The sequence below is a fragment of the Sorex araneus genome, chromosome 5 (assembly GCF_027595985.1).
Source record: "Sorex araneus isolate mSorAra2 chromosome 5, mSorAra2.pri, whole genome shotgun sequence".
Classification (NCBI taxonomy): Eukaryota; Metazoa; Chordata; class Mammalia; order Eulipotyphla; family Soricidae; genus Sorex; species Sorex araneus.
Window position 1 is genome coordinate 81406421 of NC_073306.1, and position 17204 is coordinate 81423624.

At 43.5% G+C, this 17204-nt stretch overlaps 1 protein-coding gene across 1 annotated transcript in view; it reads right to left on the reverse strand.

Annotated features, from left to right (window-relative positions):
• DIPK1A (divergent protein kinase domain 1A) overlaps positions 1-17204 on the reverse strand; it is a 103969-nt gene that overhangs the window by 49307 nt on the left and 37458 nt on the right. The window lies entirely within an intron of this gene.

A 17204-nucleotide genomic window follows, 5' to 3' on the forward strand; every position in this document is an offset into this window, starting at 1 on the left:
AGGTCTGTAAGCAAAAAATACCAGGGGATTTCAAACACTATACCAAAGATCACAGTGACTGGATATTATTTTAAGTATTGAGTTTCTTTTCCACCTCCTAAAAATTCTTAAAATTGCTAGTTATTAATATGTGGATCATAATAAGGTCTTATCTGCCCAGAAAAACTAAACCCCAGATCATATATTAGCAGCAGCACAGAAGCACTGATTGTTCAGAACTGAGAACAGCCTTGCTGAGCACATAATTAAAATCTTATCATTTTAATCACCAAGGCCTCCTATTTGAGATTTGTCAGCCCAACCAGTTAGTAAGTCATGTGATCCTGGGCAAATTATTAGACTTCCCTGAGCTTTAAGTATTTATATTTATTGTAAAATTGGTTTTTTCATATGCTGTTTCATTTACTAATTTGTTATTATTATTTTGGTGTGGGGGCTGCATCCAGCAATGTTCAGGGCTTATTCCTGGCTCTGTGCTCAGGTATCAAGCCTGGAGGTGTTTGGGGGATCATATGCAGTGCTGGGAATTTAACCAGGATCAGACACATGCAAGGCAAGCGCCCACTGTACTCTCTCCCCAGCCTATGGTGTGTTTAACTTAAAGCCCGAGTTTCTAGACTTTCATGATGTTAAAACTCACTGTGCATGTGGGAGGGTCAAGAGGCAGTGGCCCGGCGGCGGCAAGCACCAAAGCTGACAGACAGCAGCTCTCAGCTCTCGGAACCGCTGTGGTTCACAAAATTTCTGCTGAGTGAATATGGGTGTCCCTTTGACACTCTCAGGGAGAGTGCCATTAAACAAATAGGGCCCGTCACCAGCCACAGAGTGCCAACCAGGAGTGGGACTCATGAGGATGGCAGCGGTACAGCCGTCAGCAGGCAGCTACCGCAGCTCTCAGTGCTATTGGTGATGGCAGAGTTCTAACGTGTCTGAACAGGGCTCTTTGGGTCCAACCCGGCACCACCACGAAGAGCGGGTCCCAGAGCTGATGGGGTGTCCCGGGTTCCTACCATGGAGCCCCGACTATTTGCCACCGGTGGGGCGGCCCCACTGCCATTGTTTTGGTGCTGCTGTACTGGTGGCTGCAGCCCACCCAGAGTGCCCCAGCTGCGATCGGTAGCAGCCCTGACCCTGGCCCTAGGCCCTGCCAGGGCCACTGCTGTACCCCCACTGAGGCCAGGGCCACGGCACCACCAGTAAGTCAACCTGGATCCCCCGCAGCTGCTTGCTCCCACAATCCAAAATTGCTGCCATGCCTCTGGGCCAACTCCACCATGTCAGGACAAACCTCACTGAGATATTAACCTGCTGAAAATTTGGGTATGCAGGGTTTGTGACTGGCATCTCTAAGCTTTCTCAGAGTTGGAATGGGCTTCCTCTCCCCAACTCCCTATACTCCTAGAAGCACGGGCAGTCATCCCCAAGAACCAACTCCAGCACCACCATATAAACTCTTCTCAGTAGAGGAGCTTGCTTCAGAGACCCACAAATAAATCTTGAAAGAGATCAAAGGCCACAGTTAATCTCGGATCCGCTCAAGACTGAACAGACCGGGGTACATGGGAGAGGGGAGGGGTGGGTTAGCCTGGTGCCCAACCAAACAGAGATCCCAGCAGCCACTTGTTCCCACAATCCAAAATTGCTGCCATACTCCCAGCCAGACTCCACCATCTCAGGATGGACCTATACCAAGACATCAGCACTGTTGCACTGTTGTCCCGTTATTCATTGATTTGCTCGAGTGGGCACCAGTAACGTCTCCATTGTATAACTTGTTGTTACTGTTTTTGGCATATCGAATATGCCATGGATAGTTTTCCAGGCTCTGCTGTGCAGACGGGATACTCACAGTAGCTTGCCAGGCTCTCCTCTTTTAGATGGTCTCCTTCAGCTTTGGTTTTCTTCTGTCTTTCTGATCCAGCAAGGTCTACTAAAAGAAGCTTGGAGCGAAAGTTGCTATTTATGTCATTTTTCTTTCTTTGCTCTATGGAGAAACCTCGGGATCCCACCTTGGCCCCTCTCAGAGAGCCTGACAAGCTACCGAGAGTATCTTGACCGCACGGCAGAGCCTGACTAGTTACCAGTGGCATACTTGATATGCCAAAACAGTAACAACAAGTCTCACAATGGAAACATTTCTGGTGCCCGCTCGAGCAAATCAATGAGCAACGGAATGACAGCGACAGTGACAGCTCTAAGGAGATGGTAAAGATGGCATGAGATCGGGATGACTGAGAGTTTATAGCTGTGGAGGTCACAGTCCTAGTTGTTACCCTGCTCCAAACAGGAAACAGTATCCAGTGTAACAAAAATGGTCTTCTCGGTGAGTCCCACAATCTTTATGCCTTCTTTGGGATCCTCCTGTGTATGTATCTGAGAGGCTTTCTCACGAGATGAGCATAGAAGATCCAAGACTTCTCCATTGTAAATCTCTAAGTATGATACTTTCAGCGAAAATTCAAAGTCATTCGTTTTATCAATTTCTTTGAAGAGCAGTTGTATTACCCAAGGAATAACACCAACTGTTGGTTCATTCTCTTGTTCTGCAGTGTATGTACCTCCCATTGAATAGGTTTTCCCAGAGCCATTCTGTCCATAGGCAAGGACAGTAGCATTGTATCCTCTACATATGCCTTTTATGAGTGGCACTACTGCTGTATGGAAGACTTCTTCCTGTTCAGTAGAGGGGTCAAACACAATGTGAGGGCGATCTGGCTGCAACACCTGTCACCCCACTGATTGCCATGGTTAATTCGGCTGATCCCGCTGGCTAGGCAGGTGTGCCCTTCCTCCCTCACCGCTCCACGTGCGTCCCTTCCCGAAGCTGCACACTCAAGTCTAAGAGGACAGCCTTCCCCAAATAGAGACCGACCGGTCTTCAATCGAGGGTATATGAGTAGCTGCGCTCCCCTGCTAGAACCTCCAAACCAAGACATTAATCAGTTGAAAATTTGCATATGTGGGTTTTATGAGTGAAATCTCCAGGCTTTCTTGTGGTTGGAGTAGGCTACTTCCCCCCACCTCCCTGGACTTCTAGAAGCCTCAAAAGTCACATCCATATCCAAAGCTGCCACTAGTAAAAAGCTCCTCCAACTGTACCTTTCCAATACTGAACGACCAGAACAAACATGGTGACCTCTTAGTACCTGTATTGTAAACCACAATGCACAAAATGAGAGAGAGAGAGAGAGAGAGAGAGAGAGAGAGAGAGAGAGAGAGAGAGAGAGAGAGAGAGAAGAAAGGTGCCTGCCATAGTGGTGGGAGGGACACAGGGGACACTGGTGGTGGGAAATGTCTGGTGAAAGGAGGGTTGTTGTAACACTGTCTGACTGAAACCCAATCATGAATAGCTTTGTGGCATTCTATCTCATAGTGATTCAATTAAAAAAAAACCTCACTGTTCAGGTTTATGAGGGAGAAAACAGGGCAGAGAGTCAGAGGCAGAGGCTTGGGAATTATAAGGAAAGATGCGGGCAAGTGGCAGGAACCAGAGGAGTAACTGCTGTCAGTCGTGGAAAATTTCAGTAACTAAAGGACTTAGGACTGAGCCCTGAGAATATTCACTGTCCAATGGCTGAGTGGTGGAGTGGGGGGAGAGCTGATAGAGAAGATAGAACAGCATTAGGTTAGAAGACTCCATAACACCATCCTCATGGTGGAAATCATGGAGATTTCAGAAGCAGACAAAGGGGGATGGTGTGAATACTAGTAATCAGGTAATGAAGCTGGGGGCTGAAAAGTACCCTTTGGATTTAGTGACACAACAATCACTGCTGACCCTGACAAGAGCAGCTTCATTCAAGAGGGAAGTCAGACTGGAATGGGCTGGAGAGTAGCAATGGGTAGCAATAAAGACCACCAGGGGAAGTATCTCTTAAAATAAGTTTGACTCTAGAGAGACGAAGAGACATGGACCCTTAGTGGGTCTTGAAGGAGAGGTTACTCGAGTTTAGAGAATAGAGCATGAATTTAAACGCTGGCAGGAAGTCAGCAGAAAGACTGGCTGACAAAAAGAAGTCTCTGGTGGACACAGAAGACAAGCCTCCTTGGACAGGTTGGAAGGGTATGAGGAGAAGCAACAGAGTCCCATATCTCTGGACCTACAGGCAGAAGAAAAGGGTGGGGTGCACAGGTACCTGCCATGGGGAGCTTCTATTTTCTTTAAAAGTAAAGTGGGGGAAAGTCTGAAAGCAGAAAATAATTACTATAACCTAGGTTACAGGTCTAGGTTCAGTCTCCTATTAATTTAAAATTTAAAAAAAATTATTTAAATTAAAAAAATTTATTTAAAATTTTAAATTAGAAAACATTTTATTTAGTTATTTATTTATTTTTGCTTTTTGGGTCACACCTGGCGATGCACAGGGGTTGCTCCTGGCTCTGCATTCAGGAACCACCGCTGGTGGTGCTCAGGGGACCATATGGGATGCTGGGAATCGAACTTGGGTCGTCTGCTTGCAAGGCAAATGCCCTACCCGCTGTGCTATTGCTCCAGCCCCTAAAATTTTAAATTAGAAAACATTTTAAACACGAGAAAATGTCTGTATAAAAATTAGAGAAAATAATGTTTTTTTAAAAGCTACTCTGGGGCTCAGGAAATAGCATTAGTGGTAGAACGCACACCCAGCATGAAGGCCATTCAATTTGATGCCCCCACACCACATGATCCCCCACGCACAGTGGAGAGGGACCAAGGAGAGGCTTCTGAGCACTAAAACACATGGCAGAATATCACTGGAACTGCAGGGCCTAACCTCAACACAGCCCAATGAGGGCCCTCTTTAAAAAAAAGGCAACTAGATATCGTAAATATAAATAGATGTTAACAGTTTTCTATATTAACTTGAAATACTTCTCTCATTAGTGTTACAATCAGACCTAAAACCGTCCCAGATATTCCTCATCTTTCCCTTTACCCTCGAAAAAAATTATATGGAAATTAGTGTCAATTAGCTCCCTATATGTTTGTGTGTTTTTAATACACAAAGTACCACATTACAGATAATAGTCACTGTGCTGTGCGCTTTGTGCAATGAGGTACAAAGATATAATCAAATCCTCATCTCAAAGTGGCCCAAGAAACACAGACTGGATACATACTGGAAACCCAAAGGGCAGGGCTGGTTTCTCTGACTGCCCCCCTCCCCACTGACACCCACCATTAGATTGGAACAGAGAAGGTTTGCAGGGGAACTCTGGGACGCTAGGAGAGATGCGTTCTCCTCTGTGGCTACCCTGGAGAGTATCCTTTTTCACCAGCCAAATAACAGTAGTCTCCACAGGACAGCTGGCTGCTCACAGTGGACACCCAGGGGGTTGGGAAGTGGCTGCAGTGGTCTCTGGCATAAACCTATGAAATTCCAAAGTGAAGATGCTCTAATTATTAGTTGGAGCTGCCACAGGGTCAACAATCACTCCAAAAAAGTAGGATAAGGGCTGGAGAGATGCTTCATTGTCTAGGCACAGTGCCTGGGTTTCATTTCCAGTATGGTCTGGTCTCCTGAGCAGAGTTCAGAAGTATACCCTGCCATGTCAGTGCCCAAAAATCAAAAGGAAAAAGAAAAAAGTTGAACAGGACAGTTTCTTTACTAGACTTCACAGACTTTACGAGGACAAAGCAATATGAGTCCATTACTTTATTTGGAACTTCATCAACCAAAAAAGTAAGGAATCAATGAGAACATTATTGTCAGAGCTTAAAACTCCTTTAGCATTCCCCACTCCAGCAGAGCTTTCTCTTTATACAGTTCATGGGATAAAAAATTAGGCGCTTTTGCTTTCTTCATGCCACGTAAATCATGCGTGGCCAGCAGGTCACACAGTTAAGTGATGGCAGTAATTCTTCAACATGAATAAGAACCAAAGGCAAGTTCCTCTATGTTCAAAGCTCTTGTTGATTCAGAGCAAGTACTTGCTCACTTTGGCCAAGCATTCTTTATTCAGCTTGTGGGAGTTTAAAAAATGTTATCAGTATTTTGCTCTTAAAATGCTTACCTAACCACAAAATCCTTTATGCCACAAAGGAATTTAAATGGCTCTTAGTTATTCACCACAAAAATTGTAATTCAGTATTTCCTGAAGTATGGTCCACTGATTTCTTGCATCAGAATCAACAGCTTTTGAATCAACAATAGTTTTGTTTGGTGGGGAGAGGTTTCCCAAGCAGTGCTCAGTGAGCCTGGGGGGTCACTCCTGGCTGGGCGGGCCAAATAATTCAATGCTCAGGCCTTGGCATACGTGGTAACCACCAAGGCCACACTTAGTAGTACTTGGTGAAGTGAGGTGAACCATGCAGTGCTGGGGATTGAATTTGGGGCCCTATGCATAATGCATGCAAGGCATGTGTTCCTTCTCTTTGAACTATCATCTCCCTAAACCCTGATTAAAAAATTTTTTAATGTATGGAGCTGGAGAGATAGTACAGTGGTTAAAGCACTTGCCTTGCATGCAGTGACCTGGGTTCAATCATTCACACCATATGTAGTTCCCCAAGCACCACTAGGAATCTTTGTGCATAGAAGCAGGTGTATTTCCTGAGCACTGCTGGGTATGACCCTTTCCCCTTCCAATGTCCCCCCCCCCCCAACAAAACAAGTTTTAAATACAAATTGCTTAAACCTATCTTCCAAGGCCTGCTGAACTAAAATTTTTAGGGATTAGATCTGGAAATATGCATTTTTAACCCCCCTTCATGTTATTTATGTCAAATTTAGGGAGGAGAAGGTTACAGACAAAAAATAAAAATAAAATTATGTCTCAAGAAACACCTGTCTGTTTTACTAAAATGAGGTACAATTCTTGATAAAAGTGCCTAGATTAGAATGTGTTATTCAAGGTTTCTTCCATTCCAATAATTTATTAATGAATACTTCATTAATAAGAACTATTCTTTTTTTTTTCTTTTTGGGTCACACCCAGAAATGTTACTGCTGGCTCTGTACTCAGGAACCACTCCTGGTGGTTCCAGGAGCTCAGGGGACCATATGGAATGCTGGGAATCAAACCTGGGTCGGCCACATGCAAGGCAAACACCCTACCTGCTGTGCTATTGCTCCAGCCCTAATAAGAACTATTAATAATAAAAGGAATAAGGTATAGCTATAAAACTTTGAGCAAAAAAGTTATGTTGAATTAAATTTCCAAATATGTGTATGTGTATGTGTATATATAATAGTCTGTCATACAAATTCTCCCTTTTGTCTCTTCTAATTTGGAAAAGGGTGAAAGAAAAAGCAGTAGGAGAAGGAAAGGCAAAAGGCAATAAGGAAGTCTAGAAACAATTACCCAGAATAGAACCTTCCACATACCAGGTGACCTGTAAATATCTGCTGAATAAACTGGATTAATGGTAACAGAAGATTAATGGGTACATTTCCAATGGGGGAAAAAACATTAAAGGTTAAAAATGGCTTGAGCCAGGCCTTTCCATTGTTAAATGTTAATTATTAAGCACACATTCAACTTTTACACAAGCTTCCCCTTAGAATTAAAACAAAATTCATGAGGGAAGAAGTCATGGAGTGAAGAAGGACGAATGAGGCAAAGAAGATAAGACAAGGACAGAACATATAAAAGGAAGTGGGTCCTCATGCCACAGCTGCCACCGTGCTGACTCACCCACCATGCCTGCCCTATAGATTCATGCTTAATTCTCGGAAGAAATGCAAATCAAGCTGCTAAAATATATGGGTACACCAGATTCCCAGCTGAAAACTCTGGGGCACTCTTGGGAGGGGGGCGGGCTGAGTGCCCACCCTGCCAATGCCCGGCAGCTGCACCCACACCCCACAGCTGCTGTCACACCCAATGTCTTAACTCCATGGCTTCACAACTAATCTCTGCAGAGATACCAAACTGCAAAAATTCCAGGTACACTGGTTTTCAAGCCAAGAATTCTGGGATATTCTCAGAGTCGGGGGATAGATAACATTTCCATCCTCTCTTTTTTCTTCTGAAATCCCCAGCAGTCACACACACATCTCATAGCTGCTGCCTGGTTCTACAGATCCTGAAGTTTCTGGACTGCAGGGCCACATACGCAGCCCCCAAACACCTCCTAATTCCTTAATACTGACATTCCATAATAGTGCGCCAAATTAGATGGGAAAATACGTAGAAGCCAAGAACATTCACAAACAAAAAACAATAACAGAAGCCTCAACTAACAACAAAACAGCTTACTAAATCTTCAGGCAAGGGCTTAACGATCCCACAGAGAGATATAACAATTTTCACGATTTCATTTTACTGAAGTATTTTGGATAATTCCATTAGCCACCTAGTTGTAACAAGTAATATAAAATATATTATTCTGTGCCTGCTAAAGGACAGACTTGGGGAGCTGGAGTGATAGCACAGTGGGTAGGGCGTTTGCCTTGCACACGGCTGACCCGGGTTCGATTCCCAGCATCCCATATGGTCCCCTGAGCACTGCCAGGAGTAATTCCTGAGAGCATGAGCCAGGAGTAAGCCCTGTGCATCGCCAGGTGTGACCCAAAAAGCAAAAAAAATTAAAATTAAAAATAAAGAACAGACTTGGGGGTGTTTGGGAAAAATGGGGACAATGGTGCAGGGAAAGTCACACTGGTGATGAGACTGGTGTTGGAACACTGAATGCATGTAATGACTATATTATGAACAACTTGTAAACCATGGAATAACCCCTGAGCATCACTGGGTGTGACCCAAAAATGCAAAAAAGAAAAAAAAAGAAAAGCACCTGCCATAGAGGATGTTGAAATACTTTATGAATGAAATCCAATCATGAACAGCTTTATAAGGGTCTATCTCACAGTGGTTCAATAAAAGTTCTTAAAAAGTCATAAAATTTTAAAAATACTGCTTTTTCATGAAAAAAAAGGTAATTCCTTCCATGGTTCTATTTATATAGACGAGACTGATCCACAGAAGCAGGAAGTAGAGGAATAGCGCCTACTTGCTATTGGATATTTTCTTTTTTCAATGTTCTGAAAATAGATGACAGGAATGACTGTGTATGTTTCTAAACATTCTAAAGATAACCCATGTGCTTTAAAAGAATGTCTTATGATATGTAAATTTTACTTCAATGGGTGATTGTTAAAAATGATTAAATTTAGAGGCTGGAGCGATAGCACAGTGGGTAGGGCGTTTGCCTTGCACACGGCCGACCCGGGTTCGATCCCTGGCATCCCATATGGTCTCCCAAGCACTGCCAGGAGTAATTCCTGAGTGCAAAGCCAGGAGTAACCCTTGAGCATCGCTGGGTGTGACCCAAAAAGCAAAAAAAAAAAGATTAAATTTATTCCATCTTTAATAATATGAAAAAATCCAACACACACGCATCTTATTTCTTAGAAATTTCCAAGAATGTATACCATCATCCCCTGTGACATTTCCAGCATCATGTATCCAGAGAATATCCATGTTTCGTTCCTTTGGATGGTGGGTGGTAAAGCACACCTGGCAGTCCTCAGGGGCTACACCTGGTTCTGTGCTCAGGGTACAATATATAGTGTCGGGATTTGAACCACTGTCACAGTCATAGTTGCATTCAAGGCAGTATCTTAGCCTCAATACTATCTCTCTCAATATACTAGAGCATTTAAGAAAGGAGAAATTTTGATCTCTGTATTTGGATCACAAATCACATACACCTTTTGGCGGGGGGCGGGGAAGGGGAGGAGGAGGGCAGGTGGGGAAATGTCCCAAGCAATGCTCAGTGGGCCATTCTCCATGTTAACTGGACAACAGGGTCAGACAATTCAGTTCTAGGGCCCAAGGAAGTGAGGAGTCCAAGGAAAGGGCTCTCTCTCCAAGGAAAGGAGAGATTTTTGTCTTACCTATGAATGTTTTTGGTCTGTAAGAGAAAGAGGAAAGAGGAAAGGGGTTAGGTTGGGTTGACTCCTTCCTTTTTTGCTGCAAAAGTCCCCAACAACAGAAATCTGACCACCTGAAACTCTAAGTTTTTCTAATTTTATAAAAAAAATAGTAAATGTACTTTAAAATTCACCTATAATTCCACTGCATTAGAACCACGGCTGTTTTCATTATTCATTTTTTTCTCCTTGCCCATATGGAGTTCATTTTATTCATAGTTGTAATTAAGCACATATATAATTTTGTGATCTTTTCTCATTTACTGTAAATATGTCAGGTTGTTAACAAGGCTTTTAAAAATAATCATTTTCAGTGTTGCAATATTTCACCCAGTTGACATATTTACCTAACTTTTCCCTTTATGACTTAAAACTCTTTCTCTCTATTTTTCTCTGTATAAAGACCAATTGTATATAATAAATTTATATTTTCCCTCTTTTGAGTTATTTCTTTTGGTTGTTTTGTCAGCAACAGAGTATCTGGTCAGAGGTTTCCAAACTTATTACGCCTACTGCTGCCCCCTTTTTAGAAACAAAACTGGTCAGTACTCTCCTGGAAATCCACTCCCTTAAAGTAAACAATCAGAAGGCACCCCCCATAGGCACCCAAGGCAACTTGGTGTCTTGGTTTATAGATAATTCTACTCCCTCCCATCTTTCCCAAAGTGGGCTGTGTGGTCCACTTTGGGAAATACTATATTTTGATCATAAATCACAAACACCTTTTTTGGGGGAAGGAGTGTCCCAAGCAACACTCAGTGGGCCACTCTCCATGTTAACTAGACAACAGGGTCAGACGCACACACACACACACACACACACACACACACACAAATGCAGTGCTGGGGATTGAACCCAGGAGCTCACACATGCAAAGTAAGTGCTCTCTGCCTCTTAGATCCCTGCCTCTCCCAAGTTTTTCTAGGAGAACTGAATAAAATACATCACCTCCTAAATTTCAGTTTATCCTAGGTGTTTTTAATGATCAAAGGCTCTAAGACAGGGTGAGTACATTTTGTAATGTCCAGGGCCATTTGGATATTTATGACATCTGAGAGCTGTACAATACAGGCACATGGCTGGCTGGCAGTGGACAAGAAGCACACGTATGTCCTGTCACATTTCCCTTATGTAGCCCATACGCCAGACAGTCCCACACAGTCCCCATGCCTGCTCCAGTGATGCACACAAAACCCCACGCCCTGAAGAAAGTTCACAACTGCTCCAAGAATGCCCAGGGGAAGGGTTGTGTGACTGTAAGGGCTATGTTTAGAGACAGTGTTGTACTGTCCCATTTCATGAGGGAAAAGGTATAGGTTGTGGTATAATTTTTACAATAAAGAGATGAAAAAATCTATGATGTCAGTGTAGTCTATATTGAGTGGCTTAGCGGAGTTGCACTGTAGCACTGTCATCCCACTGTTTATCGATTTGCTCAAGCAGGCACCAGTAACGTTTCCATTGTGAGACTTGTTGTTACTGTTTTTGGCATATTGAATATGCCATGGGTAGCTTGCCAGGCTCTGCCATGCGGGCTTCATACTCTTGGTAGCTTGCCAGGCTTTCCAAGAGGGGCGGAGGAATCGAACCCAGGTCAGCTGCATGCAAGGCAAACGCCCTACCCGCTGTGCTATCGCTCCAGTTGGGGGAACCAATTTTATATATAAAAATAAGCTATCTTTAATACAAAGCACACAACAGTTAATTTAGTGGAAAGTAACTAAAGACAACATTGGCTCTTACCTACTCCATTTCACTGAACAAAACACATTAATTATCTATATTTTTTAAAAAACATTATCTCCTGCTAATGCTATAGCTTAAAATATGATTATTCATTGGCCTAGCTAAGCCACTGACTAAAAATTACAGAACATTTTAAGGTTTCAAATTTACAAATACATTCTTCAATTTTCCACTTTCCGTGCCCAGCTAGCTCTGGTGGAAATTTGTTTTGCTAAAGCCAAAAATTACCCTTTCCTAATCATTCCTCTAACACAGTGCCAAGAATGTGTATACTGGTTTCACAATTTTAGTTTATACTTGTCTGGACGTTGAGTGCAAGGGCTCTATATTGTGGGTATATTTTGTATCCCTTGTAGGGGGTGAGGGGCACATCCAGCAATGCTCAGGATTTTCTCCTGGCTCTGAGCTCAGGGATCACTTATGGAGAACCATATGCAGTGCCACAGACAGAACAGGTGCATGGAAAGCCACTTCCCCATTATACTAGCTCCATAATGTGATTAATCTCTTTATAAATGTATTTATTCCAATACATGCTCAGTCCAGTAAAAATTCTTGGCTCAGTTCAGTAAAAATTTACCTTGACAAGGGGGAATGCGAGTGAAACAAAGGAAAAATGAATAGGAGAGGACTGAGAAGGTTTCTGTGGCCTCCTTTATGCAGAAACTATGTCATCTACTAATCTCATTCATCTCTACGTTCTTAGCGGGGAGGACAGTACTTAGGAAACACAGTGCTCACCCGATGTTTGGTAGATACACTGATTCACTCACATTATCTGAAAGGGGAAAAAAATGAAGCACCTTGGCATGAAGTTCTTTTCAAAGGGGGAATTGTCATTAATCAAAACAAGTTATTATTTGAACCAACTGTTGTGCTCACAGGTACATTAGTAGCCCAGCTTGAGACTTCCTGGATTCATAGAATCAAGAACTAAACTAGACATTCAGAATTTTTAAAATGTGCATGATGTGATTCTCTCTCAAACAGGGCTGAACATTTATATGGGAATCAGAACCAATAAAGGATGGGACTGGAAAGGTTGGGCACTTGCCATGCACACAGCCAACCCTGGCTTGATTCCTGGCACCACATAGGGTTCTGTGAGCCCCACCAGGCATGCTGTGTGCTCCCCCAAATAGAATAAAAAGGTAAAGATCATATATCATGTTGAAAAAAAAACACTATCCAAAATTTAATCCTATACTAAGTTCTCCTGTTAGGGGAGTTTCTTTTTCTCTGCTTTTTAATAAGCCTTTTCTCTATGTTTCTAAATAAACAATAAATAAAAACTATGTCTGAGACATGTTCAGAACCATGGTACAAAGAAGAGATGTCCTTTATCTCGCAAGAAGAGAGGGTGGTGGGTGAGGGGATTTAGGATCCACTTCATAGCGGCCTTAATCCGGATGATGATAGTTCCTGGACCCAGTCTTGGTGCTGAAGACATATCTTACTACTTCTTTGGTTTGTAGGTTGGTCTATGAAGAGGACTACTTCCTCCTCCTTAGAAAAAACACTCAAAGGAAAAGTAAACCCTAGCATGTAAGTGCGGCAGGTGATGGGTCAGTGTTGGGGGGAAACGTAGCACCAGGTATGAACTGGAGTGCGTGAGCCGAATGGAGGCAACGGTCTCAGGACACTGCACATCAGCACAATGGGAAGGCAGAGATTTTATCATAGTGGACAGAGTAGAGGAGGAAGAAAACAGGTGGAGGTGTAGAGAGGAAGGATAAATAAAAGCCGCATTCATAGCTGGACTGTGGGAAAAGTTAGCCACAAAGTAGCCCAGAGAACTGTATTCTGAGGCAGGTGTGAGTTTTCCCTGGGTTTGGCTCTCTGAATTAGCAAGGCAAGAGGAAGCCAGAATTTCTACAATAGGGAGGCTAATGCAGGTCTAGAAAAACAATTACTTGCTGCTATTATAAATACATTATCAATATTTTTGAAATTTCAGGGTTTTTTTTTTGTACTAAGGGGAGTTAACAATTTGATTGAGAAAGCAATTGTGTATTTAAGTTTGAAGTGTTACAGAAATACACTCAAGACAGAAACATTATGAAAGACTCCCCAGAAGTGGAAGAAATGAAAGTATAAGTCAAAGACAAATATCAGGGGCTGGAGCGATAGCACAGCGGGTAGGGCGTTTGCCTTGCACGCAGCCGACCCGGGTTCGAATCCCAGCATCCCATATGGTCCCCTGAGCACGGCCAGGGGTGATTCCTGAGTGCAGAGCCAGGAATAACCCCTGTGCATCGCCAGGTGTGACCCAAAAAGCAAAAAAAAAAAAAAGACAAATATCATTACTGCAAACCACAACACCCAAAAGGAGAGAGAAAGCAAAGGGGAGTGCCCTGCCAGAGTGGAGGGGTGGGGTGGGGGGAGGACTGGGCGGGAGTAGTGGGAGGGATGCTAGGACCATTGGTGGTGGAAAATGGACACTGGTGGAGGGATGGGCACTCGGCCACTGTATAACTGAAATGCAAGCACGAAAGTTTGTATGTCTGTAACTGTACCTCATGGTGATTCACTAACAAAAAATTTTTTTAAAAACCACATAGAAAAAAAAAAAGAAGAAATATCAGCGCAATGGAGGGAAGCATTTGACTGGGAGGAGGAGGTGGTGCTGAAAGATGGTAAAGTGTTATGTGTGAAACCCTACCAAAACAATACTGTAAATCTGAGTGCAAAAACTTAAAAAAAAAAAAAAAGCAACATTCATAGAAACAGACTGGTGGGTAGCAAGCAAAAGGAGCAGGTGAGCATTAGTAGAGGAAAGTGGGCACTAGTGAAGGGATTAGTATTAAAACATCAGTATACCTGAAACCAAATCATGAATAACTGTAATTATCTTGTTTTATTTTTGTGCCTTACCCTGTGATGCTCAGGGGTTACTCGTGGCTCTGTTTTCAGGAATCACTCCTAGAGGTAAACCATACGGGGTGCTGAGGATCAAACCTGGATTGGCTGCATGCAAGGTAAGTGTCCTACCTGCTCTACTGTTGCTCCAGCCTCTACCTTTGTCATTTCACAGTGACAAAATAAAAATCAGGCCAAGAGACAGATATAAAATATACATGCAAGTAAAGTGGGATATATAGATTTATTCGTTAGAGAGCATCTGGTGGTAGAGAATAAGAAAATAAGACAAGTAGCGGAGGACAGGATGGGAACCAGGAAACCAGACTCAGGTAGGACAAAGGCTGTGGGCAAACCCAGCAAGAACGACTCAGGGATGAAAACAGCACAAATGAAAATAGCAGAAATTTCTCAGGGCAAGAAAAGAACCTGATGGGGCCGGATCAATAGCACAGCAGGTAGGGCGTTTGCCTTACATGTGGCCGACCCAGGTTTGATCCCCGGCATCCCATATGGTTCCCCAAGTAATGCCAGGAGTAATTCCTGAGTGCAAAGCCAGGAGTAACCCCTGAGCATTTCCAAGTGTGACCCAAAAAGCAAAAAAGAAAAGAAGAGAAAAGAAGAGAAAAGAAGAGAAGAGAAGAGAAAAGAAAAGAAAAGAAAAGAAAAGAAAAGAAAAGAAAAGAAAAGAAAAGAAAAGAAAAGAAAAGAAAAGAAAAGCACCTGGGGCTAGAAAGACATGATGGGGTAAACTGCCTTCCCTGCATCTGGCTGACACTGGTTCGATCTCCAGCACCGCCTAAGCACCACTTGCAGTGCCCCCACCTCCAACGGAACTGAATCCAAAGTGAAGAGCCTACATGATTCTGACAGGCAGGGGAGAAGGAGCAAAGTAGTATCAATAGAGAATTCTCCAGAGCTGAAGCAATAGTACAGTGGGAAGGGCATTTGCTTTGCACGTGGCCAACCTTGGTTCAATCCCCGGCATCCCACATGGTCCCCTGAGCACCACTAGTAGTAATACCTGAGTGCCGAGCCAGGAGTCACTCCTGTGCATCACCATGCATGACCCAAAAAGGCAAAAAAAAAAAAAAAAAAGATAGAGAAGTCTCCAAGGATTTCTTAAGCCACAGGTAAGCTGTTCAGGTTCCCCAGAGGGAACAGACAGAAGGCTCCCTGTGAAGGGGCTGGAACTCATACCTCAGTGCTACACACCTTTCAGGCAGGGAACAAGCATATCTATCCAGACAGCTGCCAGGCATATCCTCTGCTTCTCTCATGAGAGGAGGGGTAGCTAAGTGAACTACCAATTGCCAGAGAGGGGTCTACGTAGGTGAGGGGATGGCAAAACCTGGGCCATGACTACTTTCACATAGCAAACCAAGGCAGAGTCACTCAGAAGGGCAAGCAAGTCAAGAACAGGAAGCACCAGGGGTTGTCCCCAGTGGGAGTCCTTGTCCCCACCCCCATGGGCTCTTCAAGCATCAGAGTGTGGCCTTACTGCTTACCTCCCTCACTACATACGGGCACTGACACCTCACCATCTGGAGACCAGAAAGGGCACAAGGGCAAAAGCACCCACATGCTTATAATGCGGTCAGACCCATGGTGCTGCCCACATGTGCCAGGCAGCCCCGGCACTGCCACGGAGCATGAGCGCTCCATGAGCACATTCCACCAAAGCGCACGTGGGGGTCCCCACAAGAACAGCAATGAGAACAAGGGCAGCAGGGCTGAAAGGTGTCAACTATGGCGGGCACCACACTCCAGGGTGTGACTCCCTGCGTGCATGTGCGCAAGCACCACTCGAGAAGTGTGCATCCCCCAGAGACCACCACACCAGCGTGCCTGTGAACCCACGTCTCTGCAACAACACAGCTGTGGCGAGGGGAGTGGGGAAAGGCCTCTCATTTCACTTTCTGATTTGAAGATTTCAGAATGAAATAAAAGGCTACATTTTATTGTCCTTTGGGGGCCACTTCCAGCAGTGCTCAAAGGCTAGAGCACTCAAGGGGCTACATAGTGCCTGGGATGGAACTAGGACCCCCTTTGTGCAAATCATGTACTCAACCATTGTACTAACTCCTGGGCCAAAGATTACTGTTTTAAGGGCTCCTTTTCTTTTTAATATTCTTTAGCTCGTGCAGTATTTTGAATACTAGTTATAGTCTCTTGTTTAACTGTTTAGTGAATCCTTCGTTTTGGACATCTCTTATACCATTTTTGCTCAGTCATAGCATTTTTCTCAAACTTTTTTTTATAAATGTTTTTTTCATTGTGTTTTCATTCACTAATATAGGGCCAAGTATATAGTTCAATAGATAGAAGATAGGATTTGCATACCGGTGCCTCCAGTTTCAGTCTTGGCACTGCATGAGCCACGAGCACCACTTGGAGAAACCCCAAAGTTCTAAGCTGGGAGTAGCTCCCAGACACCACCAGGTGTGACCCTAAAACCAAAACCAAAACCGTAAGAAGTCTTATTTCAGAAGCTAAAGACTGCAACTGCAACAAAGTAGAGTCAAGTCATATCGTCTCATAGTAATTATTTAAATTAACATTTTTTTCCAATCTTTATTTTTGAGAAGTTGTTTTTTTTTAATTTTTAACACTGCACTATAATCTTACATAAGTGAACTTCTGAATCTTGTGGTAAACAGTGCCTGAGGAAAAAGATTTTCCAGATGAATCGTTTGTGCCCAATTACCCAATTTTGTCTGGAGGGACTAACAATAAAGAAGG